The 23,231-nt window shown below is 39.8% G+C and overlaps 1 protein-coding gene across 4 annotated transcripts in view; it reads right to left on the bottom strand.

The window, feature by feature from the left end:
* The window catches only part of CACNB2 (calcium voltage-gated channel auxiliary subunit beta 2), a 387,411-nt gene that overhangs the window by 148,447 nt on the left and 215,733 nt on the right, over positions 1–23,231 (bottom strand). The gene's annotated exons all lie outside the window — the stretch shown is intronic.

Below are 23,231 nucleotides of genomic sequence, written 5' to 3'. Positions count from 1 at the left end.
TGGTGTTCCTTGACTTTAGCAAAGCTTTTGACACGGTCTCCCACAGTATTCTTGCCAGCAAGTTAAAGAAGTATGGGCTGGATGAATGGACTGTAAGGTGGATAGAAAGCTGGCTAGATCGTCGGGATCAACAGGTAGCGATCAATGGCTCCATGTCTAGTTGGCAGCCGGTATCAAGTGGAGTGCCCCAAGGGTCGGTCCTGGGGCCGGTTTTGTTCAATATCTTCATTAATGATCTGGAGGATGGTGTGGATTGCACCCTCAGCAAGTTTGCAGATGACACTAAACTGGGAGGAGAGGTAGATACGCTGGAGGGTAGAGATAGGATTCAGAGGGACCTAGACAAATTAGAGGATTGGGCCAAAAGAAATCTGATGAGGTTGAACAAGGACAAGTGGAGAGTCCTGCACTTAGGACGGAAGAATCCCATGCACCGCTACAGACTAGGGACCGAATGGCTCAGCAGCAGTTCTGCAGAAAAGGACCTAGGGGTTACAGTGGACGAGAAGCTGGATATGAATCAACAGTGTGCCCTTGTTGCCAAGAAGGCCAATGGCATTTTGGGATGTATAAGTAGGGGCACTGCCAGCAGATCGAGGGATGTGATCGTTCCCCTCTATTCGACATTGGTGAGGCCTCATCTGGAGTACTGTGTCCAGTTTTGGGCCCCACACTACAAGAAGGATGTGGAAAAATTGGAAAGAGTCCAGCAGAGGGCAACAAAAATGATTAGGGGACTGGAACGCATGACTTATGAGGAGAGCCTGAGGGAACTGGGATTGTTTAGTCTGCGGAAGAGAAGAATGAGGGGGGGATTTGATAGCTGCTTTCAACTACCTGAAAGGGGGCTCCAAAGAGGATGGATCTAGACTGTTCTCAGTGGTAGCTGATGACAGAACAAGGAGTAATGGTCTCAAGTTGCAGTGGGGGAGGTTTAGGTTGGATAGTAGGAAAAACTTTTTCACTAGGAGGGTGGTGAAACACTGGAATGCGTTACCTAGGGAGGTGGTGGAATCTCCTTCCTTAGATATTTTTAAGGTCAGGCTTGACAAAGCCCTGGCTTGGATGATTTAGTTGGGGATTGGTCCTGCTTTGAGCAGGGAGTTGGACTAGATGACCTCCTGAGGTCCCTTCCAACCCTGATATTCTATGATTCTATGAAGTTTTGTTTTGCTTCAACAACCCATTCAGAATTGCCAAACTTGGATCTAAATTCAGATCCAAATGCCCCAAACTTTGGGAAATTTGGATCTTGTCAACCTCTATCATTTAATTACATTTTCCCACATGCTTCAAAATATATTCTTTGAAAATTTAACCCTGAACATTGTCCACACTGGAGAACTATAAAGAAAGAAAGAACTTATTTTATTTGCTGCTGTTCTTTACAAATATTATATTCTCTTTTTTATGTAGAATCACTCTTTCAAGTTCCTTTCTCTAGTCTGATATTTTAAATCTAGTTCTGATGACAACATTTAATAAATATTGTTGATGTCTGATTTTTTTGCTCCTTGTTTAAACATGAGAGCATTGCTGATCTCAGTATTTCATTTTTCAGAACAGAACATTTACAGATGAAGTAACTTAGATAAGGTCTCTTGATTTTTAAAGAATGGTTGTAAAAGTATTTTACTTTTTGCTGCTCTTTACTTCCCCATTCTAAGTATTTCCACATGCTAAACATCTTACCTCTCTCCATTAATCCTAATCAGTTAGTTTTGTAAAGTCTACCACACTCAGAAGAAATTGTTAACATATACTAATCCAGTTGCCAAACAAAACAAAACCAAAAAAACCCCCACCCCAAAGAGAACTATATTTTTTTCATTCCTCTGCTCAGGTCATTTTCTGGATCATCTGACTTCTACAATGACCATCTTGAGTGTCCGTTCATGATCCTTTGTGAACAGCAATAAATTATTTTAGTGGAATGAAAGACTATAACTTGATCACTGTTTGTATCAGTGAGTCTTTCCTGTTAATATGTATGTTTTACCATATATTGACTGCTAAGAAACTGAATCTTAAGTGTCCATTAACTCACTCTTCTCTTCCACAAGAAGAGACTTTATTCTTATTAGATATCTGTTTATTTGTATAATTCCTATTTCCAGTTTACCAGCCATTCAACATTACTTTTACTCTTACCTGTGTCACTGTTATGGTAATTATGCACAAAACCAAGGCGCTTAGTCCAAGTGGAGATAGAGCATTTGTTTGCTAGATTACTCAAAATAAATGTGGAAGTGGGTTTCTTTCAGTTTGACATGTGTCAACTCATATACAGACCACTATGTAGGATATGTTTTAGACATCTTCACTAATGTTATGTGGCAGTACCTACAAAAAACAATTTAAACAATTTAAAGAATCAGATTGAGAGAAAATAAGGGCCAGGCCCATGTGTAACAGACACAGAGTGGTGTCCTTTCTCTTTTCTGTACAGAGGTGGGCACTGAACCACCAACATTAAACAATAGTTGCACAACACAGTAGCTCTGATATCACATAAGAACAAGCATATTGGGTTAGACCAAAGGTCCATCTAGCCCAGTATCCTGTCTTCTGACAGTGACCAATGCCAGGTGCCCCAAAGGGAATGAACAGAACAGGTAATCATCAAGTGATCCATCCACGGTCACCCATTCCCAGATTCTGTCAAACAGAGGCTAGGGACACCTTCCCTGCCCATCCTGGCTAACAGCCATTGATGGACCTATCCTCCATGAATTTATGTGTTCTTTTTTGAACCTTGCTATAGTCTTGGCCTTCACAACATCCTCTGGCAAGAAGTTCCACAGGTTGACTATGCACTGTGTAAAGAAATAATTCCTTTTCTTTGTTTTAAACCTGCCGCCAATTAATTTCATTTTGTGGCTCCTAGTCCTTGTGTTATGAGAAAGAGTAAATAACTTCCTTATTTACTTTCTCCACACCAGGCATGATTTTATAGACCTCTATCATATCCCCCTTTAGTCATCTCTTTTCCAAGCTGAAAAGTCCCAGTCTTATTAATCTCTCTTTATACGGCAGCCATTCCATACCCCTAATAATTTTTGTTGCCCTTTTCTGAACTTTTTCCAATTCCAATATATCATTTTTGAGACGGGGCGACCACATCTGCATGCAGTATACAAGATGTGGGTGTACCATGGATTTATATAGAGGCAATATGATATTGTTTTTCTTATTATCTATCCTTTGTTAATGATTCCCAACATTCTGTTCGCTTTTTTGACTGCCACTGTACATTGAGTGGATGTTTTCGGAGAACTATCCACAATGACTCCAAGATCTCTTTCTTGAGTGGTAACAGCTAATGTAGACCCCATCATTTTATATGTATAGTTGGGATTATGTTTTCCAATGTGCATTACTTTGCATTTAACAACATTGAATTTCGTCTGCCATTTTGTTGCCCAGTCACCCAGTTTTGAGAGATCCTTTTGTAGCTCTTCACAGTTTGCCTGGGACTTAATTATCTTGAGTAGTTTTGTATCATCTGAAAATTTTGCCACCACACAGTTTACTTCTTTTTCCAGATCATCACTGACCTTTCCTAGTCAAAAAATAGGGAAACACTGGGCTAGCTCACATATTGTAGTGTGTCAATTGTTCATAAATGTTAGCTTTTTATTGGACTACACTTTATGGGCTACATTGTACTTAAACCTAGTGCTACCCCCCAGGGGAACAGGAAGTAGTTAGTACTCCCCATCCTGCCAGTGAGCTTTGTAAAGGTTGCCCAGACTGCAGCTTCAAGAGACGGCAGCAAGAGCAGGGGCTACACGCCCAATCCTCCCCCTTGCGCCCACAAGCATGTGGACAGGAATGAGAGGAGGGTGGCTCCAACACCTTCATATGCTGAAAAAGAGTGACATAACCCTCCAGAGCAAGGTGAAAGCAGGGATGAATTTGTGACTGAGTCATAATTCCATCCTGGTATTCCTCTTGTGGTAATGCATCTACTCACCTCTCATGTGCAGCGCTGAGCCTAAGAGCCCAATCTAACCCAGGTGTGTTATATGATACTTATACACACACACATACAGTCATGACAATTCACATGTATTACGAAGTAAATATAATTACAAATAGGTGAAAAGGGGGGTATTTAAAGATAGATTTTAAAACACAAATCACTCAAGACAGCTGTAGAAAATCGTATTTGATAGGTAGGGCCCTACCAAATTCACGGTCCATTTTGGTCAATTTCACGGTCATAGGATTTTAAAAATCATAAATATCATGATTTCGGCTATTTAAATCTGAAATTTCACAGTGTTGTAATTGTAAGGGTCCTGACCCAAAAGAAAGTTGTGGGGGGGTGTCACAAGATTATTGTGGGGGAGGGGTGGGGGGCAGTACTGCTACTGTTACTTCTGCGCTGCTGCTGGCGGCGGTGCTGCCTTCAGAGCTGGGCAGCTAGAGAGCAGCAGGTGCTGGCCAGGAGCCCAGCTCTGAAGGCAGAGCCATAGCTAGCAGCAGCATAGAAGTAAAGATGGAATGGTATGGTACGACCACCCTTACTTCTAGGCTGCTGCCTGGTGAGCTGGGCCCTCAGTCAGCAGCCCCCACTCTCTGGCCACCCAGCTCCGAAGGCAGCAGTGGAGAAGTAAGGGTGGCAATACCATACCATGCCATCCTTACTTCTGTGCGGTGATGGTGGTGGCTCTGCCTTCAGAGCTGATATGATATGGTATTGCCACCCTTACCTCTGCGCTGCTGCCGGCAGGGTGATGCCTTGAGAGCTGGGTGCCTGGGCAACAACAGCCGCTCTGCGGCAGCCCAGCTCTGAAGGCACCGCTGAAGTAAAGGTGGCAGTAACGTAACCCCCCTGAAATAATCTTGCGAACCCCCTGCAACTCCGTTTTGGTCAGGACCCCCAATTTGAGAAATACTAGTTTCCTCCATGAAATCTGTATAGTAGAGGGTAAAAGCACACAAAAGACCAGATTTCGCACAGGGAGACCAGATTTCACAATCCATGATGTGTTTTTCATGGCCGTGAATTTGCTAGGGCCCTACTGATAGTACACCATTTCTGTTAATCACATAGGATCAAATTTGCTCACAAATGCATCAAAGTAAATCTGGTGTAACTCCACTGAAATCAGCAAAGTTGCTCTGGATTTACACAGGTGCAAATGAGAACAGAATTTTTAAATGCAGCATTAAAAGGAAGAGAAGGAAAGAAAATTAAAGAACTGAACTACAGATTTCCGTAAAGTTGAACTCAGGAAGGTGTCATCTAATGAAGATTCATAACCAAAATCTCCATCAATATATGCTAATCTGATAGGACATCAGAATGCAAAATAAGGTACAATAAGAAAATACAAAGAAAAACATAAAAGGGAAAAAAGGTTCATGTGTTATTTCTTACCTCACTGATGGAACATTTTAAAGAGAGTCTGAAATGCTCAAGTCTATTAAAATGGAACAGGGACTCTCAAATTGAAATGTGCAGTGAGTTTTCTGGGTGTTAAAATGTTCACATTCTGATATAAAGGAATCTGGGATCAGGAATGAACTCCTTTCAGTGACTCTTTGGGGGAAGAAAATTAAATTGAAGGAAACAGATAGGGTATATTTTTTTCACAGCAGCAGGCATGAAAGTGTGTTCAGCTGTCTGCCTAATTATTTGTTGCAACAATACCGAATGCTAGCAAAGAAGACATACTGACTAAAAAAAAAGGCATGGGGGTCTTGGTAGTTAATCAGCTGACCATGAGCTCACTGCGTAATGTAGGAGCCAAAAGGGCTAATGCAATCCATGGATGTATAAACAGGGGAATATTGAATAGAAGTGGAGAGGTTTTCATCTCTATATTTAGCACTGGTGCAACCATTCCTGGAATACTACGTCTAGTTCTGGTTTCCACAATTCAAGAAGAATGTTGAAAAGTTAAAGAGCCATGAGCATGATTAGAGGATGGGAAATATGCCTTATAGTGATTGAGCTCCTTGAGTTTATCTGTTTAGCTCATCAAAGAGAAAGTGAAAGGGTGACTTGATCATAGTCTGTAGGTATCTACATGGAGAACAAAAAGTTGATAATGGGTTCTTTGATAATGGGTTCTTCAAACTAGCAGACGAAAGTATAACAAGATCCAAAGGCCTACTGTTGTTCCCATTCCCCATTTCTATTTCTCTTAGATATTTTAGATATTTGTCCTTAGATTATGAGCTCATCTATGCAAGGACTCTCCTTTCTTGGATATTTGCACCTAGCTCATTGCACTTGCTAACATAATTTAAAATATTTCTTTAATAATTTCTTCTGAATAGACTTCATAAATCACTCATTACCCAAAATGCATTCGCAACTTTTGAACACCCTCCCTCCCCAAAAAGGGAGAAATTATTTGAAAAGAAAGGTAGAAATCCTACCAAGAAAGATGCTTTTAAAGACTATTTGGCTTGCTGATGTTTAAATATTAACCACCACAATAAACAGATATTGTACATCATAAAACAATAGATTGCATCATTATTTAAAATGCCAAATAATTCCAGTGCTAACCACTCGTGCTAATGCTAATTTAGCATTACAATGTATGCATTCAGATCAGAAACCTGTTGTGTTGTAAATGACAGTGTACAGACACTTCAACATGAAAAGTGAAACCCCTCAAGGCTTTTACTCATTTCTCAGTAAGAAGTTTCTATAATTATAGGGTCCTATGTTACTGTAATTTCACCAGTCATTACACCCAAATTTCCTCATTTTTCCTCCCTACAAACTCTTCATTAGAACATTAATCTGTGAAGAATACTTACCAAAAAGAATCTAACATTGCAATGAAATTGTTAATAAGACATGACAACAAGACCACCTTTCTTTGCTTAAAGAGGAATTCAGAGTTCTTATGGAAAAAAAATCACTAAAATTCTCCACTCTTCCCTTTTGTATTTCATAGTACTCATTTTCAGTCAGTTATATTTGGATCTGAAAGTAACATATAGTATACGTAATTTAAAACAAGTTAATAGTACATGGCAACTGCCAAGGCCTAAGGGCATGCCAATTGCCCAGAGTTAGTTTAAAATCTACAGTAGAGAACTCTTCACAAGGTAAGATGCAGGCGGTCTTGCTAAATATATAAAATAGATGAACACATCTTTTATATATTTTCTGAAGGTCAGTGTTGAGTGACAACAGAACTATAGTTTAGATCTTGTAAACATATCACAAAAAGGTTTAGCAGACCTATTTATTAGAGCTGGCTGGAAAATGGAAATCTTTTCAAGGGGAAAAACTGTGTTTTGGGGGGAAAACCACCCCAAAATCATTCAGATAGAAAATTCCCTACAAGCTCTGCTATCTATCCTTACAGCTAACTTATATCAATCTACTTAGAATCAGAACACCTTGTTCTTTTAAAAATAGAAACTATCACTAAGATAACCCAATTTTGCTATTGCCTTATGCAAGCAGTGTAGATTTTGGAGCCTTGTAAGTCACTTTCCAGTTGGAGCAGAAATCACTGACAGAGTCAAGGTATTTTCTAGTAAACTTGTACCAAAGTCTTGTTTATTTGAACTAAGGTGGTCATAAACCACTTTCTTGCAGAAACCTCAACTAAGGCTCCATTGCGCAGTCACCAAGAAGCAGCTATTTCCTATACTGTGTCTTGCCAGGATTCTCGTTCTTGACACATCATTTTGTTTTATTTTTCCAATCTCAGCCCGTGGGTTTTATCCCTGGAAATCCCTTACTGCAAAACTGCACACATGGTCTCAAAAGGCAGCCTAGAAATGCAGTTGCTCTGCAACAAAAGAGAAGACGCACACACACACAAAGGAGAGGACTTTAACCCACGCAATCCCTTTACTGACTGTGTATGGCTACTGCATGGCATAACAAGCTCTTTCTATGGAGAGTTTCATCCTGAGAGTTGATTCACTGAGGAGTCAAAACATTCAGGACATTAGTAGTACCTTTTCCCCATAACACTGCCTTAGTTACACAGGTCCAGCTCCCATTCAATTCAAAGAGAGTTAAGTCAAAGTATCTGAAGGCAGAACCAGGTCCCAAGTCCTAAGAAGTTCACAAAAGCCTGGAAACAATTTATTTTTCTATATACAAATCATTGCCTTACTTTTGCCTTTTGCATAAACTCGATACTATCTCTGCACCCTCTGACAGAACCCTGTTCTTAATATAAACCTCCCTAAAGCATTGACTGTGAGGTTTTGGGAATTAGGAGTGAAAATAGATGCAGCTGTGCAATAGAAAATACACTGACACCCAAATGGAGCTTTCGCAAAAAGAAAAGGAGTATTTGTGGCACCTCAGAGACTAACCAATTTATTTGAGCATAAGCTTTTGTGAGCTACAGCTCACTTCATCGGAGCTTATGCTCAAATAAATTGGTTAGTCTCTAAGGTGCCACAAGTACTCCTTTTCTTTTTGCGAATACAGACTAACACGGCTGTTACTCTGAAATGGAGCTTTGTTACACAAAAAAGAAACCAATCTACTTTCTTGGCAGATACATGGACCAGCAGAGGAAGCCTTTTCAACCACATATTTTTTGTCCACTTAATAATTCCCAGTGGTTAGTACAACTAATTCATAACATTTTAGGAAATAAAGCATACCCAGCAATTAACAGACAAGGACTACTGTCTTTATCTTTGCTTGGTCTCTCTGTTTCTTTGGAATAAATGAAAGCACACTTTACTTTATTTAGTTAACGTAGATAATGTTCTGCACAATTGGAAATTATCACTTTGAAGGTAACCAAGATAAATTAAACTACAGACAGCTCGCAAGACAAAAAAATAGGTCCTATCACTAAGTCACTTGTCTTTGAGTAAGAAAAAGTCAAAGGAACAAACAAAAAATCCCATTCCAAGGCAAGATGAGAAAAGATACAAAGTAAATATTCTGAGTATATACTGGTTTCAGAAATTCCCTATCAGAAAAAAGTTGCTTGGTTTATTCTCCTTTCCTGTAAATTAAAAAATTTTGAATCCAATTATTTACTAATAACCTAGAGTGACCCATATAAGGTATTGATTTGACAAATGTGATGGAAGAGGTCACAATGAATTTTGACATCTAGTTAGCTCCTCATTATTTATTTGCAGAAAAAGGGCTCTCTCATCCACAATTCTTGTCTGGCCTTAACCCACATGGTACAACTGCACTATAAGTTGAAGCTGCAACCCCAAATCTAAGTTGTACTTGCGCCTTCATAAAGGTCTTTTCCACAGTTTTGCTTTCAGTCCTGGTCAGAGGTGACTGAAAATGAAGAGGGTAAAATCAGAGAAAACTGACCAAATATATTTTTTACACAAAAGTTCAGGGTGGTTCCTATTTTACTGAATCAGTTCACCCAGCAATAGGATGCTGTTAGCACTGCACTTAAAACTGTGAATTAATTTGGAACTAATTAGTGAATCATGAATAGAAATATTTGTCTTAAAAAGACATTAGCCATTGTGCAACACTGACAGACCCCGGTCGTCAGCAGGTGGGATCGAACCACGGACCTTGGGAGCTTAGTACATGAGCCTCTACCGCATGAGCAAAAAGCCAGCTGCCTCTTAGCTAAGGCTGTAGAGCAGACTCAATCTCTCTAAGTGGTCTTGGTGCCACTAGATGGGGCAGAACACCACACCCAGGAGGTGTGTGGGTTACATACTTCCCCTAGCTGAGGAAGCTGTGTCCCGAGCTTCAGAGACTTCCCAGTTGAAATCCCGGACGAGCTCCCACTTGTAATGCCGACACTTGTTTATTTATACATTGGTCTGGACAAACCAATTCTAGTACCTCATGATGTTTGTTAGTCCCACAGACAAACTTTGGGAATCGTATCTTCAAGAGGCAAAGAGTCCTGTGGCACCTTATAGACTAAAAGACGTTTTGGAGCATAAGCCACGAAAGCTTATGCTCCAATACGTCTGTTAATCTATAAGGTGCCACAGGATTCTTTGCCGCTTTTACAGATCCAGACTAACATGGCTACCCCTCTGATACGTATCTTCAAGGTTATATATCCCAGGTATGGAACCATTTGCCCTTCTGCCCCTTCTATCTGAAATATACTGCCAACTGACTGTAACTTTCAATAAGATAAATGCTCATTATAGAAAGTTTCACATATGCAAGTAACTTGAGAACCAGTATCTATTAGGCAGGTACTCTTTACTCCATCTAGGTATACATAGCCATGACAAGAACCAGGTCCCACTAACTGCCAGATGGCGTCACTGACACTCATTAACATCTGTCTCCTGAACCCACTGACTAGCAGCCCTGCTCTGAGAGTTGTTAGTTTCTTTTCTTCCTAGCTCAAACTTGCTCTGATTTGAATGCCTACCAGTCAGCTGCTGATGTATTAAATTGGGGTTAGGAAAATTCTGACATTCATTCTGAAAATGTCCTATTTGCCCACAGTTAAAATATAAAGGATTTCTTCTGTTAAATCTTGGTATTGCTTGTTTATGAAATTCTTTGGGTCTTTGAGGAAATCGTGTATCTGAAATGGGTGTTTCAGAACTTGGCTGGGGCAACTGCAGTCCTACCAACTGCTGCTCAGCCTGCAGGTATTTCTCCTTCCAGTCTACTGCAGTGACTTCTTCATGCGCGCTGGGAGTATTTTCATATGCCTTTATCAACTGCAAGTTACTCCTACTCAATGGCCTTCCTTTTTCTTCTAGTTCTTGTTGAAGTTTTCTCTTTTATCAGAGTGCTCCCTTTCAATGGATCTCACCTCAAAAAGGAGTGTGGCATAAGAGACACTCTTTTTTCTACCACTACAATTAATCCCTTTTAAAAGAGTGTATTTAATAAGGATCTATGCCAACAACCATGGAAAAACTGATCTGGTATATAAGTGTCCAATTCAGTATCTTTAGCGCACCAGCCTCCAAAATTTCTTGGGCTAATGTGTGTAGTCTAGTCAGGTATGCAGAAGGTGGTTCTCTAGTGTGTTGGTGAGTTTCAGAAAATTGAGCCTTAAGCTCAGATGTGTTTATGACACTTCCATATGCCTTCTCTAAAATCTCAAAGTATTCTCCAGTGGATGCCTTGCTACCAGCTCCTAAGGCCACCTTCAATGCTGGGGGTAATAAACTTTTAATCATCTTCCTTCTTTTGACTTTGTCAGAAATCTCACTGTCTCCCATCATCTCTTTGGCTTGTGCTCACCAAGTAAGATAATCTACTTCTCCATTGGGTCTGGGTGAATTACCTGAAAAACATTTCAGTTTAAATTTCACATCAGTCACAGTTACATTGGCAGATTTCAGCACTCTCTCTAACAAAAGATGTTGCATGTCATAGCAGGAGTAGAGGCTTCTACTGGACCGCGGTCTATAACTGGTGTAGCATCTGTTAACCACCTGGTCTGTCTATCACTCACAGGTGTAACCACAGCCTGTGTCTCAGTCTTGAACCCTCTGTCAGAATACACAAAATATCCCTAATTCCTGCACTGGGGTACTCTGGGCACAGAACTAGTGGGTATAAATGGCAAAACTTCAAAATGGATAGGAGTCACATCCCATTTCTGCCCTGGCTTCTGCAACACACATTTCCTTCCTATATGCATCACAGAAACAGTCTTCAAATTCACAGAGAATCGTATCTTTTCATTCTCCCTTCACCCGCCTCATATTAGTCACATGACCAAAGATTCCAACAGCCCTCTTAATTTCTGCTGTACTATCAACAGGAGGCACATCAGTGACCAAAATGGTCCTATAGGGATCTAACCCTAACTGTGTGCAAGTTTCCATTATCTTAATAATGTTAATATAGTGCACAAATTCAATTATATTCAATAACACCACATTATTTTATAACTAACTGCAATATTCCTCAAAAGAATTCAGAGGTGAGGTCTGAGCAATCCTGAAGTCCCTGTCTGTTTCGGCGCCAATTTGTAACCTTTGGGTGGGCTACAGGGCACTTCATTTCCCATCTTCAGTGCCTATAAAAACCCCAACTCCCATAAAAGTAGCTGGAGACCCAGAGTTCAGGAAATCTAATGATTTTCAGGAAGGATTGCACAGGGTCAACCGCCCCACATTCAAGTCCCAAAAGAAACTAAAGAAATGAAGTTAATTAAATAACTTTATAAAAACTTATGATGAAACAAATAATAATCTAATTTTTACAGAATGACATGGCTATTTTATAATCCACAGACATTATCTTCACAGTTATACATAAACATAAATAAAAAAAAGAACTAAAATCTGAACAGTTCAGTCCCTACAAAAATACAGTGAGAAGAAACTGAAAATTCCCAAAAGCTTAGGTTTTGTTCACCGAAGTCTCAGTTAGAGTCTTTGATCACCAAATCTATACAGTCTGCTGAGTCTAAAACAACATTTTCCCTCCACTCGCTTGTAGGAATTTTCAGCTGGAATCCATGCAGACTCTTCCTCTGCTGAAATCACTGCTAGCCAGTCAGCTAACTGATTAACCAACCACTCAGTTAAGTGTATCAATTTAAAGAAAACCCTGCTACAAAATGCTTTAGAGTTAGGGACAACAGCCTGCTTTCCGCTTCTGGGCTCAGCTTCTCCCAACTCACACAGGACACATGGTCCTCTGCAAAGCAGCTGCCCTGTCTGCTTGCCCTCTTGAAATCTGACTCCAGCAACAGGAAACCTATTGGAGCAGACCCAGAACTACACACCGAATTCCAGAAGCTTCTGGATGTGGAATGCTTAATCTGCCTAGCAACAATGACCCAGACACAGTGCACTCCTACCTCCCCACAATGGGTCTTAAAGAGATATTTCCCTATTAGGCACATGGGTTACAATTGCCCACCTGATCAAACCATACATTTCTCTGTTTTAATAAGTGAGCAAATGATATAATTTCAAAAACACGTAAAGTCTACCCAATCAGATCCAAACATACTCTTTTTCATACTCATCTTGAATACCACTGTATTTTCTAAAGCAAACTTATTATTATGTAGAGCCCAACCACCTTTGGTTTTGACCAAGATAACTTGACTTGACTCACAAAGATACAGGACATTGCAAACTGGTTCTGGGTTGTTGTTTTTTTATTTTTCTTTTTTTTGCGCCCTTGTAAAACAGAACCTTACCTATTAAAGAGAATACTGGCATGTGCACCAGATAGAAGTATTTTATTCTTTGTAAGATCAGATATATGGCATGATGATTTTTTATGTCACTGAAAATGTTATATGATTGTGGCATGTAAGGTTTCTTAAGGAAAAAATATCCCCCCTCCCATCTGTGTATAATGTATTGTATAGGATAATAAAATCCACACATGTACCTGATTAAGTATCTAACATCTAATTATTGACAAATTCTGGGTCAAAGTCATGAAGTAGAAGGAAAAAATTCACAAGGGTAGTTCTACCATTAGATCCCTGGTTTAAGCAACAGACATCTTCTTATAGCACTTAACGAGTTCAAAGTATTTTACTGATTAATCATCTCAGCCTGTCAGGTAGTTTATTAAATTTTTTTTCAGATGGAGAAACAGAAACAGAGATCAAATGATTTTTGCAAGGCCACACAGATAGTCATTGATATAGGTAGAATTAATATCCAAGAGTTCCTGACTCCTAATCCTATGCTGATTTCTCTAGATCATTGTTTCCCGAACCAGAGGATGGTATGGGATTCAGTGAACTAGCTGGAGAGGTGGGGTGAAAAGGGGAGTGCAGAGATATACCTCTCAAGTGTTCTTCAAAGCTTGTTTTTCTTTTTTAAAAATAAAGCCTGTAGATCTTATTGTTGTGAAGAAAACCTTCCACAGCCAAAGTGCGGACGCACCACCTTTTTTCTTTTAATTAGAAAAAGTATACAGGGTGAGAACAGTGGGTGCTTCCTGGGGAGGGGTCAGTGCAGTGGGGGGAAATGGTTGAAAACAACTGGTGACAAAATAATTCTCACACATCTCCTAAAAAGAAGATAACTAATACACAGAAAAATGGGCCAGAATATCTTCTTAATTTGTTGTAAATCAGGAGTAGCTCCATTGAATTATACTGGCGCAGGTATACCCAAATGGGAAATCTTGATGTATTTATATTAAAAATGTATATTCCCTAAAGGTACGTCCTTCCCCCGGCATCTTTCCCATAACTGTGTCAGAGATATCTAACCTGTGTCTAACTTTGCATCTTTATTACCTCAGGAAGCCCCCTAAAGAATGTTCTGGAGGAGCCACTGGCTGAAAGGATGTAGCAGCATAAATCCTGAGGATAATCCAGGTAATGTAGAGCAGGGTTAGGGAGCAAAACAGAGGCACTGGGCTTTTGCTGATACTTCAGGATGTGCTGGATTTCCACCTAGGTCTTGGGATATCCACAGGTTCAGACAGCCAAACCCCCTACCTGCTCTGTTGGTAGGTAAATCTTGACCCAGAACAATTCAAAGGAATCTTTGTGAGGTGAACAGCAGAGTTCTCAGTGAAGTTTGTTCTTTATCCCTGGTTTTCCATTGGGATGCAGTGGGATGACATGGCCCTTAGTCACCTAAGAGGATTCTAGAATATTCTCATAGAATCATAGAATATCAGGGTTGGAAGGGACCTCAGGAGGTCATCTAGTCCAACCCCCTGCTCAAAGCAGGACCAATCCCCAACTAAATCATCCAAGCCAGGGCTTTGTCAAGCCTGACCTTAAAAATATCTAAGGAAGGAGATTCCACCACCTCCCTAGGTAACGCATTCCAGTGTTTCACCACCCTCCTAGTGAAAAAGTTTTTCCTAATATCCAACCTAAACCTCCCCCACTGCAACTTGAGACCATTACTCCTTGTTCTGTCATCAGCTACCACTGAGAACAGTCTAGATCCATCCTCTTTGGAGCCCCCTTTCAGGTAGTTGAAAGCAGCTATCAAATTCCCCCCTCATTCTTCTCTTCCGCAGACTAAACAATCCCAGTTCCCTCAGCCTCTCCTCATAAGTCATGCGTTCCAGTCCCCTAATCATTTTTGTTGCCCTCCGCTGGACTCTTTCCAATTTTTCCACATCCTTCTTGTAGTGTGGGGCCCAAAACTGGACACAGTACTCCAGATGAGGCCTCACCAATGTCGAATAGAGGGGAACGATCACGTCCCTCAATCTGCTGGCAATGCCCTTACTTATACATCCCAAAATGCCATTGGCCTTCTTGGCAACAACGGCACTCTGTTGACTCATATCCAGCTTCTCGTCCACTGTAACCCCTAGGTCCTTTTCTGCAGAACTGCTGCCGAGCCATTCGGTCCCTAGTCTGTAACGGTGCATGGGATTCTTCCGTCCTAAGTGCAGGACTCTGCACTTGTCCTTGTTCAACCTCATCAGATTTCTTTTGGCTCAATCCTCTAATTTGTCTAGGTCCCTCTGTGTCCTATCCCTACCCTCCAGCGTATCTACCTCTCCTCCTAGTTTAGTGTCATTTCTCATTTCAGTGAAAAGTAGAATTACAGTCTGTTTTCAGGAAATTCCAGAGCTGGAAAGTTACTTTACAGAGCAAGGGCTCTGTGACCTAGCTTAAGAATTCGTATTTATATATCAGTTTACTGACATTATATTTTTGATTGATATCAAGTTTAGGACACTTCTTGCTTAGGTTCAGAGGCTGTTTTGGAAGAAATATACTGGACCTACTCATATAAACCTTACCAGAGCTTAAAAATCTATTGATGTCAGTGGGAGTTTTGAGTGTAGACATTTGGGCGTCCACAGCTTAGAGCTGGATGAAGGTAGAAGAAACTGGCCCATTTTGTTTTGGAATAAAATGAGATCCTCTATAAATGCTTGTTTATGTGGTCACAGAAATAAATTAGATGCATACAGCCATAGTACACTTAAATGCAGAGGCTGAAACTGTATTAAAACCCTTAAGCAATGGGAACCATTCCCCTCAACTACCCTGTAGGGCTGTTACAATGTGGATTTCATCTGGGCATCAATGGCCCTGAATTCCACAAACGTGAAAGCAGGTATATGGGCATTGCCCCTGCTATGCCCACAGGCCTGCATAGGTACCCTAGCTGGAAGCCAGAGACCCAACTTGTTGCTTCCACGCCTAAGGTAGGAGAGATGAGATGACGGGAAACTGAAACATGTGACTTGTAGGCCCATGCCCAAAGAGACAATTGAGTTACAATGACCTTGCATTGGACCAATTTTAATACACCAACCACAACAATACCGCAATAAGCGTAATTTAAATCCCCAAACAAGACCTCTGGATATCAGATGAAAGGTGGAAAACAACCACACAACCTGTTGTCATATGGGAAAAAAACAGCAGCAAAGAGAAGCAGCCCACAACCCTGGCAGAAGAGAGCCAGTCATTTGGCCCATCACGCTCCCTCCCCCACTTTTGTCCAATGGCAGCAGGAATGGACAGGGTGCAATCAAGTACTTGGATGCCATGTTAGATAGCGCAAGGAATTGCCATGGGTGTAGGAGTCACTTCTCTATAGAATCATCTCCACATGTTAGAATCTATCTCTCTTTCAAACACAGTCCCTTTGCTCAATACATCCTGTTTTGTATACTCAATACATCTCACTTTGTACATATCCCAAAAACTTATAAAACTTTTTTTTGGAGAAAACCCAGCTTCCAAACAATAGTATTCAGCACTTGCTGTGTATACAGATTTGTATTTCCATTAACTAATTAAATCTCACATCCTATCAGAGATAACCAAATACCACCCCCATTTTACAGATGTGGAAGTGCACAGAGTGTGTAAGTGACTTGTCTAAGACCACACAGTCATTCAGTAGTAAAGATAGGATTTTAACTCTGATGCTCCTGGCTCCCAATTCTATGCTTAATTCACTGGACCATGCTCTGCCATTCAAATTACATTCATGTGTCCTTTACTTATTCCACACATCTATTTTCAGCTGCATCATATAACATAGTATTAGAGGCCATTGCCTTAGGTTATACAATAAGATGAACACTGAAAAGTCATTCCAAAATTTCAAGCTTAGACATTTATAGATTTCTGCCTCAGGTAATAAACAGATTTCTGCTATGAAAATGAAACCTGCAATCCAAATGAGCAGGCTCATTTATTAGGCTAAAGGAACAATCCTGAATTCTAATTCAGTTGATTTACAGTTTTTTTTAAATCTGCATGATAATGACAGATTACCTCTGATGAACAGAGGGGTGGACAGAGTTCTTTTCTCTGTATTTTCCATTTTTAGACTTGGTTATTTCTAACCTCTTTGCCCTGTTTTCACTTAACTTATTAATTTTTATTAGAGGTTGACTCAAGATGAGAATTAAAATGTATCAAGTGCTACAATATCTGACCTCTAGACTTCTTCAATAGCAAAAAAGAGAGAGATGTGAATCTTCCTTTCCTCATGGCAAAATATGCCCTATAAATTGTCACATCTCAGCAAAGTGAGAATGGAATTATTACTTTCTTGTCATTTGTACTGCTGGATAATTAAGGGGGCTCAAAAAGTAGGGATTTTAAAGTGGCATATAATTCGACTGCTGAAAATTGTGACATCCAAATTCTTATTTTAGGATCGGTTTTGAAATGCATTGGGTAGATTTTCATACATTTCCACCAAAAAAAAAGAAGTAAAAAAAGAAGGTAATAGCAACTTCTCCAGTGTGGCTTAAAGAACATGAAATTGGGATCCATCAGCATTGTTTACTTGCTGTTGTGTGAGAAACTTTCTGACATATAAGAGGAATATGTGCAAATTGTGGAGATTTGAAGAGTCTGGAAAAAAGAAAGAATCTATCTTCAAACAAAATCAGGCCAACTTATTAATACAGATAAGTTAGAAGGGTTTTGAAAACTATGGAGACTACAGTTAAACCTGTCTCAGGAGAGTTGTAAATTACAAAATCTGAATTTACAAAGCAGATAACACATACACTGACCTTGGGAAAAATATGACTAAAGCTAACATGCCCCATAAAATACAATTTTGAATACATGAATCAAAGTTAACACTGAAATGATAAAGATGTCTGTACTATTCCTTTTAAGGACAATTTGAACAAAAATAAGACGGACAAATTCTACTGTCAGATATGCCAGTGTAAATCTAGAATAATTTCAACAATTTGAGGAATTATTTTAAAAAGAGAGTTCAAAGATGGCTACAGACATTTGAAGATTGTAAACACCAAGAAGGGAGAGGAAATAGTTAGCAAATGTATCTAGTAATGGGATGAAACTAAGAAAGGGAAAAATTATACTGAATATCACGTGTATCTTCCTGAGAGTGAGATCCTTTAGCCTATGCAATAATCTCCCAAAAAGTGGATTTACTTGTGGCACCTCAGAGACTAACAAATTTATTTGAGCAACTCAAGTGAGGAATGAATGCTCGCACAGTGTTATTGAGGATTTTAACAATGTATCATTTGTCAAGTGTGGCATGAGGCGATAAATTAAATTTTCCTGAATAGTGAGAGTAGTCATAGTCCCCTAGTTTATCTTTTGAAATTGATCCTCGAGCAATATTCTGTCCTTCTAGCCACAAAAGCATGTCGGCTCACAACAGAAAGAACAATCTCCTGTCAGGTATCTGAGACTTATTCTGCATAGATTAAACAAGTAGAGCTCCAAGAAAAGTTGAGGGAAACGGGAAAAAGAGAAAGTCATCCTGAAAGAGACGGGAAAGAGATTGAAAAAGACTGAGATTTTAATAATATATAGGGAAAGAATAGAGCTCCTGTTCTAAGGGAAAGAATAGAATTACAGGGGTGAAATCCTGCCACATTAAAGTTGATGTGAGTTTTGCCATTGGAATCAGAATTTCACCCCAGAAGTTTCCATTTCTGTAAGAACAGACAGAACACATTTATCTATGGTAATTTCATGTAAATTTATCTTAAAGATACATTATAAAAGCTATACAAACTTCATTTTACTGAAAATTTTTTACTCAAATTCAGCTACACTAAGCAGGTTTAAAACAAACAAAAGGAAGTATTTCTTCACACAACGCACAGTCAACCTGTGGAACTTCTTGCCAGAGGATGTTGTGAAGGCCAAGACTATAACAGCGTTCAAAAAAGAACTAGATAAATTCATGGAGGATCACTCCATCAATGGCTATGAGCCAGGATGGGCAGGGATGGTGTCCCTATCCTCTGTTTGCCAGAAGCTGGGAATGAGCGACAGGGAATGGATCACTGGATGATTACCTGTTCATTCCCTCTGGGGCACCTGGCATTGGCCACTGTCGGAAGACAGGATACTGGGCTACACAGACCTTTGGTCTGACCCAGTATGGCCATTCTTATGTTCTTAATGTTTTCAATCTTGTTGTCTTTAATTTTATCATTAATCTCAGGTCTTGTATGTTAGAATAAAATTTTACATGTACTACCGGAATACCTCAGACTCACGTTTTAACATTATTTGAAATAAACACCAAACTTAAAAGAAAATCTACAGATTCTGTGTGTCACATTTTTGGCTATACTTTGTTGTGTAACGACTCATAGGTAATTGTTTGTGTGGGATGACAATATAACTGTCTTTTCCTCAATGCAGAACATATGGCTTCATAAATTACAGATTCATACAGAAAACTAGATACTCACTTGCCTATTAAGAATCCTGAATCAGTACATCATGTTCTAGAAATTTGCTGTGTGCAATGTCCAATTACTTCATGATTTTTAAGAAAAACACACAATTACAAAGTCAGAACCAATTAGGAGTTCTGCCTAAATACCACTGGAATGATAAAGTCATGCATGAAATAATTTTAAATTTATAGTTCTGCATAAATCTGATCCGAGAAATGGAAAACCTGTCTTATGAAAGGAGACTCAAGGCGCTTGGCTTGTTTAGCCTAACTAAAAGAAGGCTGAGGGGAGATATGATTGCTCTCTATAAATATATAAGAGGGATAAATACCAGGAAGGGAGAGGAATTATTTAAGCTCAGTACCAATGTGGACACAAGAACAAATGGATATAAACTGGCCATCAGGAAGTTTAGACTTGAAATTAGATGAAGGTTTCTAACCATCAAAGAAGTGAAGTTCTGGAACAGCCTTCCAAGGGAAGCAGTGGGGGCAAAAGACCTATCTGGCTTGAAGATTAACCTTGATAAATTCATGGAGGAGATGATATGATGGGATAACATGATTTTGGCAATTAATTGATCTTGGACTATTAGTGGTAAATAGGCCCAATGGCCTGTGATGGGATGTTAGATGGGGTGGGATCTGAGTTACTACAGAGAATTCTTTCCTGGGTATCTGACTGGTGAATCTTGCCCAGGGTTTAGCTGATCTCCATATTTGGGGTCAGGAAGGAATTTTCCTCCAGGGCAGATTGGCAGAGGCCCTGGGGGTTTTTCGCCTTCCCCTGCAGCGCGGGGCATGGGTCACTTGCTGGAGGATTCTCTGTACCTTAAAGTCTTTAAACCATGATTTGAGGACTTCAATAGCTCAGCCATAGGTGAGTGGTTTATTGCAGGAGTGGGTGGGTGAGATTCTGTGGCCTGCATTGCGCAGGAGGTCAGACTAGGTTAACATAATGGTCCCTTCTGAACTTAAAGTCTATGAGTCATATAAGTTTGTCAAAAATATGTTTGCCCATGTAAACTCAGCAACAATTTGTAACTTAGGTTCTGGAATTGAAGAACTCAATCTTTCAGACATGAGCTTGCTCACTTATCCACAACAAATCTCTGAGGGTAATAGCAATCTACTATTTCTGTAACATTTCAAGCTTCCTTCAAGCAATACCCCACTGTAAATATTGAAATGTAGTTGCTTTTTATGACTTTCATCTCTCTCCCTGGCCAAATCTCAGGGAATTGAATAGATTTCCTTCCCTCCCCTTATCCTCCTACATACACCTAAAGAGGATACTTGGCTTTCATTCAGTTAGGGTCCAAAATCTCAACTGTATTCCTAAATCCTTACTTAACAGTAAGAAAATTCTCAGGATTCCCTTACAATGACCACAACGGCACCGCACCTTTAAGCGGAGGTTGGGGGAAGGTGGCAATTTGTCTGTGTGGCTGAATGAAGGGAACAGTGTTTTATGGCGGGGGGAGGAGAGAGGTCAAACTGCTGCAAAAGGGGACGAGGGGTGACACTGATTCATCTTGTGAAATCCGAGAGCATTTAAAAGGGACGGAAGAGTTTAAAAGGGGCAGCCCATGTGGTGAAACCCCATTTCACATGGAGCCAGCTGAGGCAGCACCCACCTACCCACCCACCCACCCACCCTCTTTAGGTTTGGTTTAGACCTGCTGTGGGCATTGCACTAGCCACCCCTTTTTAGCGGGGCTGGGAAAGAATTTTTCCCTTACCCCCAGATTGGCCTAGGTAGAGTTGAGGTTTTTTCACCTTTCCTACAGCAGGTTCGGGGAAGGCTTTGTTGACATGTGGCATGAAGGGAGTTAGGCTATATGTCATTATAAGTGTGGAGCGGATGTCCTGTGCAGGTACCCCATAGAAAAGGTATACTGTGACCGGATAAATGGCCTGGTAAAGGACTTAAAAAGGAGGTGTTGGTTAAAGGCACGGAATGTGGTGTGCATTTTGGGGCTTGAGGCTCTTATGATTGGTATGGCAGGGAGCCAACCTTCCTTTCTTATAGCCCACCTTAACTCTCCTACGTGGAAGAGTGGATGGTAAAGTCCCAGCAGTGGATTGACTGGGGGACCTGGTTGTAAAAAGAGGGGGGGCTGGTGGAAGCCCTCTGGAAAGTTATTGAACGAACATGGGGTTACCTGCTCTGTAAACCCAGATATCTAATAACAAAGTTGCAGCCTGATTAAAACCATGTCAAATGTCTCCTGTCCTTTCAGTATACCCAGAAAATGGCTCATTCATTTTGGGCCTCATTCTCCACTACCTGGCACCTTGTATAGTAATTTACACTTGTACAAAGAGAGTACAAAAAGGGTGTAAAATGCTACCAAAATCATAGCATGTTGTACCCACTTTGTACTATAAAGGACTACACAAAATGCAAGAGAGTGGAAAGTCAGTCCCTCTAATGTCTTACAACTAGCACTAGAGGTTATTTGTTCAATTTTCTAGTTACTAATGGATCAATAACATAACGACTAAAATTAAATGCTGCAACTTTCCAAAATCATTTGTAAAACTAACAATTTAGCCAAGAATACTGCATGCTATAACTAGGCTTGGAAGGATTAGATTTTTTTGGTACATACTGGTAAACGTTGATTTCCCCAAGTACCCACAAACTGATGGAACAATATTTCCATTTACAATCAAAGTTTACTGATAGGCAAAATAAGAAAAATGTTGCTTTAGAGTTTGATGTAAGAATATTTATTTTGCCTGTTTTGACACAAAATGTAATGTCCGATGTCATTGTCTGACTTCACCCCCCCCCCATAATTTCCAGTAACTGTGAAACTTTATATAGATAAAAATTGAAAATGTTTAAAAATAAACATTCAATATTACCCATCAAAATTACAAAAAAAAAAATTGAATTGTGCCCAATCTAGTTATAACTGAGCACAATATTACTTCAAACTGTGGAACACTGGCTTCTTCTGTAACTGATTTGTCTGCTACAAGTTCTTTTCAGTCTATTTTGTTAGAGTTTGTGAATCTTTGTGTGACTTAAAGCAGTTCAATATGTTAAGCACTGCTTTTAAATGATCTTCTCATCTGTCTTCCTGTAATGCTTGAATAAATTAAAATATAACTGTCACAAAAAAAAGAGCATATCTACTTAGAATCAAGAAAAATGAAAAACAATGCATTTTAAATAATCAAATTAATTCCTTGAGATTGTGGAAGTATCCAGAGCGCAATAAATGGAGCTTTCAGACTTCAGAAGAACAGTACACTTAAGCAACTTGAGTAATCAAAACCAAAGCATCTGCCCTGCCACTTGTAATGCAGAACTTTATTTGGATGTACTGTAGGATAGCTTTCTTTATTAAAAGGATTTTGGTTGTATCATCTTCCTCTAAAGCCTGTTAAGTCCTGATCCAATCCGGCCGTGAGTTCTGTGGGTGTACAGATGTCCATCAATGCTGAATACAATGCAGCATCAAGGCCTCAGTCTGTAAAATATGCAGACTTCTTATCCCATAAAAGTAGCAGATGACATAGGAGAGACTCTTTTCATTTTGCTCCCCATTTCGTCTTACTACATCTTTATTTAGATTTTATTTCACACAAAGATTTAGCAGAAAGGGTGCCAAATCTCATTCCATTTTTAAAATAAACTGTTTGGAAGGTAGATTTAGGCATTAAACTGAAATGTTTTG

This window comes from Natator depressus, chromosome 2 (genome assembly GCF_965152275.1).
Source record: "Natator depressus isolate rNatDep1 chromosome 2, rNatDep2.hap1, whole genome shotgun sequence".
Classification (NCBI taxonomy): domain Eukaryota; kingdom Metazoa; phylum Chordata; order Testudines; family Cheloniidae; genus Natator; species Natator depressus.
The sequence above is the reverse complement of the archived record's forward strand: the minus strand, read 5'-3'. Positions and strand labels throughout refer to the sequence as shown.